Source organism: Serinus canaria, chromosome 1A, assembly GCF_022539315.1.
Source record: "Serinus canaria isolate serCan28SL12 chromosome 1A, serCan2020, whole genome shotgun sequence".
Classification (NCBI taxonomy): Eukaryota; Metazoa; Chordata; class Aves; order Passeriformes; family Fringillidae; genus Serinus; species Serinus canaria.
In genome coordinates this window covers 70019410-70026159 of record NC_066314.1, presented here as the reverse complement: position 1 = coordinate 70026159, position 6750 = coordinate 70019410, and positions in this window count along the sequence as shown.

Sequence of the window (6750 nt, the reverse complement as noted above, 5' to 3'; positions counted from 1 at the left end):
ATGACAACCCACACAGAAGAAATTGCTGGACACTAACAGAGGGTGCATGTGAAATGATTTTTCTGTTCTACCCCTGTAGGGGATACAATATAAACCATTTGTTGTTATTATATTGCAAATGTTCCATATTGCTAGAGTTTGGTACCTCCTTGATGTTTCTGTAGGCAGCTCCTCCAAGCACTGACTCTTCCATCTTGTCCCAGCAGCCAACTGACTCCAGCTCCCTCTCCACCCACCAATCCTCTCTTTTATATCACTCTTCTTATTGCCTACAGCTGTGGCCTGTTAAAGCCAGGCCTGTTCCTAAGCTCTAATAATGGGCTCAGCTGCAACTCCTTAGGGGTAAGAGTGCTCTCTATACCACCTTTAATTTCTTATATTGTATCCCCCTACATATCCCCACCCCGGATTTGTCCTGAAAAGCCTCCAGATAAGGAGGATGTTTAAGCACTGGAAATCTAACAGAGGTCAGAATAGAAGCAAACTGGCAATGCCACAGCACCTTTCATGCTTTTCCCCTGTGAACCATTTGTTCCTTTCCTGTCAAAAAAACCCCAAACCAACCAACCTAAAAAGCCCCAAACCAAACCCAAATCGGCTCAGCTTCTTTTGTGGTATGACCACAAAAAGCTCCCAAACTGAAGCCAACTGATTTTCAAAAGAGGAAAGAGGAAGAAAGTGCACACAAGAACAGAAGGATATGTTGACTTTTGGATTTATACTTTTAAAATACACAATCACTCAAAATGCACATCATCTGTCTCACTGACAGCTAAAACTTTGCCCCTTGTTATAAAAGAAACTGATGAAGTGCAGATGGCAGCTTGTGTATTGAGTTGGCTGCTTCATAAACTGTAATTATGGTGGATATGAAATGGTTCACCTCATCCATTTGGAATAAAAAATGGGATTATCACTTGGCAATTTTTTTTCTTTATAGGACTGCAAAATATCTTGCCTGTCGCTACTCTTTGGCATGGCTCGAGTATAACAATGAAATACAAAAGAATGCAGAGTTCAGATTATCTTTTATTTACAGAAGTGATAAATTAACCACTGGAAAGATAAAACCTGCCCAAGAAATCATTTCTCCTCACTGACCTCATGCTTAGGCACTGCTTGGAATGGAATCAGCTTTGGAAAAAGTTATCCATAATTGAAAACAAATGGTGACCATGCACAAAAAAGATAGAGCAATAACTGACTTGTAATTTCAAGAGTTTCCTAAGCTCCATGGAAGCCTGAACCTTCCCTAAATATACAGCCAGAACCTGGTGACATACTCACCACCACCTGCCAGATCACTGTCATGTGTACAGCATGACAACCAGTGGATTTGTTTGTGAAAAGAAATAACAGCAAAGACGTGCTCCTTTTAGCTGTGCAAACCACAAAACAACAGATCTCACTGTAAAGTTGACAGAAACACACAAAGGACCATGGAACACACATTGTTATGAATCAAATCACTCCTTACATGCGCTGACCTTTGGCTTTGTGGTACACAGGCAATCTGGGACTTTGTTACTCAGCATTTGTGAACTCACATTCAGGAGGCACTTCAGGGATCAACCTGAAATAGGACCCAAGTTATAGAATTCAAAAATTATGAGGTGATGCCACTGCTGCTGGGGGCAGAGAGGAAATCCACATGGAAAGTAAATGCACCTTCCACTTCGACAAAGATGCTGATTAGAAAGCTGTAGATAAAGAAAAAACAACTTGCACCACAGATTACAAACAAGACAATCTGATTTCTTCTGCAACTTCTGCTGAGCACCTTGCCAATACCAAAAAAACCCTCAAAACCACATGGATCACTTGAGAAAAACTTACTTTGCACAAATACAAAAAAAAAATTCTATCACTGCAAAAAATCCCCCAGAACATCTCAGTCCAGTTTTCAACTGTGACTCATTTACCCCTATCCCACGATTTCTAGATTTATAATCACCCCTTGCCTTTCACATGTCCCATTCTGGACAGCTACTGAGTTGAACAACAACAGGGAATTTCACTCAACAAATTCTTCTATAGATGAGAAGTTTGCCAACCCTCCCCACGAAGACCCCAACAAACAAATGTCCCCTCCCCATCAAACCAATAACTGGAGCTGCAGGCAGACAAAAGAGGCTGTGCAAAAAACCTTCCTCTTCCCACCTTCCCCTTGCAAGTCCTTGCAATAGTGAGAGTTATGTCTAGATTGAGGGGTTGCCTGTGTTTCACACTCATCTGCCATTAATCTCATGTATTTTTACCTTCATTGTTGTCCAGAAACTGGGAAGCATCACCCCACTGCACAGTGTACTGAGGTCTACCTGAAAGTGCAAAGAGCCCAAGAGTGACCAGGAGTGCATCAAAAACTTGGCAGTGACATTACTGGAATCCCTGGAAAGCCACAGAGGGTGGTGACAACCTGGCCACTTTCCAGGCAACTGCTCAATGACACAATGAGAGCACCAGCCAGAGGGTTTGGGATGAGAGAAGGCTCAGGGATGCAGTTCCTGGGTGAGATGTGGGGCACAGCTTATCCACTGCTGTGTCCTTCCTCTGGTAGCCATGCAAGACAGTTTTTGAGGTCAGCTTGAACTTCAGGCTTTAAGCAGAAGCAAGAGAGACACTGCACATCACAGAAACAGGGAATAGGGGCTGGAAAAGATCTCCAAGATCCAAGTGCCAACACAGAGGTGCCTTGTTCATCACTAAACCATGCCCCCAGTAATACATCCATGGTTTTGGAACACTTCCAGGGATGGTGGCTCACCCACTTCCCTGGGCATGCCAACAGCTCTGTGCTCACTGCATCAGCCTGCACCACTCATGCAGCAATGCAACAACTCCCTTCCTCACTGGGAACACAAGCACATCCCAGCAGCTCTCACTCACTGAAGGATAAAGGTTATGTAGGTCACTGCTACAAAACAGCAGATGCCATTAGAGACCTCAGACCAACCAAGAAACACAGCAGAAAGCAAACCAACTAACACCACTTTTTGGGAAAAGGTTTTTTTTTTTTTTAAGAGTTCTACAAATACTACTAGACAATTCTAAAGGCAACTGCAGCTGTGAGTTTTGGAAGCTTGCTTTAATCCTGCCTTGTACATGGTTACCCATCTTACAGGCAAAAAATTTATTTTCCTGTGAAAGGATTACTCAGACACAGAAGAAACCATGGTTCTGATTCCAGCAGCATTTTTCACAAAGTGGATAGTGATCTGAAAAGCTCTGCAATTTACAGGAACATAAAAGTTGTTTGGTTTGGGTCTGTTTGTTTTTAGCTCATGCTGAAATTGCCCAATGTTTCATTTCAGGAGGGAAAAAAACCCAACCAGCAATAATCCGATTACCTAAACAACTGTATTTGATATGCAACCTACTTGAACAAAAAATACAGAATTCCTGCCATGCCCCTTTAAGGAAAATAATCAGGCAGTGAAATGTGCAATCTTGGGCATCACTGGCAAAGAAAAAGTAATCAGAGAAGAAAGTGCCCAAGCACCATAATTACCCAGACAGGTTTTACAAAATGTGATAATGTTCAATCTTTTCAGTACTTGGGTAATAACAGAACTTCTTTCAAGAATTTTCAGTCTTGGGAGTCAGTTTTATTAAAAGAGAAGGCAGTTTCTCTTCTCCTCTGCAACATCTGAGAGACACAGACCAACCAGAAAAGCAGTGAGGAGAGCTGTAGTTAATTAACACATCCTGCATCAAGAAACCAAACTGCACCCAAGGAGGCTGGTTTAGAAAAGCCAAACACCTTCAGCAGCCTCAGCACCAAGGGATATATTAATTTCTGCACAGTTTAGTGTGGTAGGCTGCTGCCACCTCTTGGTTACAGACCACTGTGAAACTGGATTTGATCCTGAAACACAGACACAGTGGAAATGAACTGTGACGTGTGGGATCTGAGCACCTGGGAGAGCAGTGGGGTGGAACAGGAACATCATTTGTACTTGCTGTAAACTGCACAGTGTGTGGCTGCTTGTCTTGGTATTTACTTGATATTTACTGTCTTCGAGCTTAAGATATCTTTGAATCCTCTACTGCTGAAATCAGCTCCCACTGGAATGCATGTAATAGTTATTAAATGATGAAATACCTTCCAAGATTAACAAATATAAAAGCCAAGAAAAAAAAAAAAAAAGGGTACAAGGAGATAAATACATCAGTAACTACTGTGAGCAGTTTGTACAGCTTACAGTAATTACCCAGATGAGGCATCAGCCAAGGCAAGCTTTTGTTTGCATCTTTCCTCCACAACAATTCACTTTTGAACAACAACAAAAAAAATGCAGCTTATTTCAAGACAGAGGCCACATTTTATCCACAAACCAGCTCTCTGAAATTTTTATAACATACACACATTTATCTGCATCTGCCCATTTTAAAAGCTATCTGTAACTAGTTGATGAGATGTAAACCACACAAAACTACACCAGCATGGATTTCACCTGCAGAGCCTATGGGACACCTCCAGCAGCAAATCCTCACAGCTCATGAGCAAAGTCTGTCCCCACTCTGAGCTCTGACCACACGAATCTTCAGTCTCCACATCAATTGCAAACTCCCAACAACTGCAGAGGAACAGCTAGAATAAAACTACCAGATGAGCACAGGACCATTAGAAAACCTTCAGGTCTATCTTCAGATCTCTCTTAAGGCCACAGAACCCCACCAAATGTTCCTTGGCTGAGGCAGCACAGGTGTCTGGGCAGCGAGGACACAGAATCCATGCACGGCTGCACAGCACAATGAAAAGGCAGCAACACCACGTGATGGCTCTGAGGACAGAGGCAGAGGAAAAATTTTAATAAGTAATTACACATGAACTTGCTCACTGTCAGCAGAATGTCTCCTGACATCCTCTTCTGCTTTCCTACCTCCTCACTTGTATAAAAAGAAAGAATCCAGCTGCAGGCAACTGCTAATTAAATACTTGGGCTTTCAGCTACAGTTGCTGTATGCACACATCTGCTCTGCAATAAACAGTTTTAAGTGTAATTGACTTATTTTCCATGCTCTAGGAGAGAATATTTATGGCAAGAAGAAAGAACAAGCAAGCAGGGTCCAAGCCCCTGCCTCATTTTCACTAGGAAGTAAAAGCTGCAAAGTGTTTAAAATTGGAACTGTTTAAAATGCTTTTATTGCTTAGGGGCAGTCTTGAATCTCACATTCCAAGGCTTTGCTCCCAAAACAATACATTTACTAATTTTTTGGCCTTGGAATTATGTAAATCCAAACATATACTTCAGTGCCTAGACACGTTTAAGTGGCTCATGTTGAGCATTTTGGCTTAAAGGAATCACGAGCAACATCGTGTTCCATTCCCCCTGATTTCACAATCTGGGTTTCAGACAGGAGATGTGAACAGAGGTAGACAAGTCAAATATCCATAACAATGTCCTCCTAAAATCAACAAGGCATTGGTCAGACTCCATGTGTCTGTGCAAATCCCACCGAGCCACAGGAGCACAGACATGACATTTCATGGATGAAACAAACCAAAAAACACAGCCGGGCAATGACAGTGACAAAAAGGAGATCTCGGAGTCTGCATGGGGCATTCAATTTCTAGCCCTAGATCCTGGTTTTGGCTGGAATGGAGTTCATTTTCTTCCTAGCAGCTGGTACAGTGCTGTTTGGGATTTGGGATGACAAATGTGCTGGTATCACACTGATTTTTTACTTTTTGCTGAGCAGAGCTTACACTCAGTCAAGGACAGGTCAGCTCATGCTGTGGGGTGCCCACGACAGAACCAGGGCAGCTGACCCAACTGGCCACAGGGGCATTCCTTCATCATTTCACAAGGTCTCCAAGTTCATCTTCTTCTCCAAGTCTCACCCTCTGAGGCAGTCAGGAGCCCTTGATTAGTCAGAAGGGCTACTGACTGTCTCAAACCAGAGGCAGTTCTTCATAGTAAATCATTGTGGGGATCTCTCATCCTCCACTGAGGCTACACAAACAGGCAAAACAGCAAGGATATTAAAATCTGACAATTCTTTTGAACAGCATCCAGACAGGACTAAAATCTCCTGCACACAAGCCAAGCCAAGGGGATGTTATCAGCAATTATCTCTCATTTGGGAAGAAATAAACAGATTTATCATATTACTTAGTATTTGTTGCTTTACTGCTGAGGAGGATTTACTACACTTCAAAGGGCCAGTTTCAGAATTAGGAAAAACAAAGAATGTAGCATCAATCACAGCACAATAATCTTCACAAACAACTGCAGGACTTGAATTTATCCAGAACTGGCTGACAACCAACAGCCCACTTCTTGTTTGTAATCAGCACTGTTTCATTCATACTCTTAGAACTACACTTCCTTACTCCACTGTAAGTTAAATTATGACATCAGACACATCCTGATTTTAACTCTTCTCTAGGTAAGAGTTAGAGGTAAGTGCGTGGATGTATGTGGGAGAGAAGGGGAAATGAGCCTTAAATTTCCAGACTACAGTTCATTCCAGTCTAGAGCTGAGCACAGTAGCACGAATTCTCACAGCAGCATCTCCTTCTTCCCTTCTTCACCCAGGTCTGCAGCCAGGATAACACTGACTCCTGCCCTGGGTCACTCTATGGGGACAGCTCAGCACCAGCAGCCCTGGGAATAACAAGTAATTCCCAGTCCTGCCATCACCCCTGAGAGGGCAGCAAGCTGCTATACTGCAGAACTGGTACCTTTTTTTATGTCATTTCAGAAATTACAAATTAAATTCCTTTGAGGTTTTGTGTTGCTCACA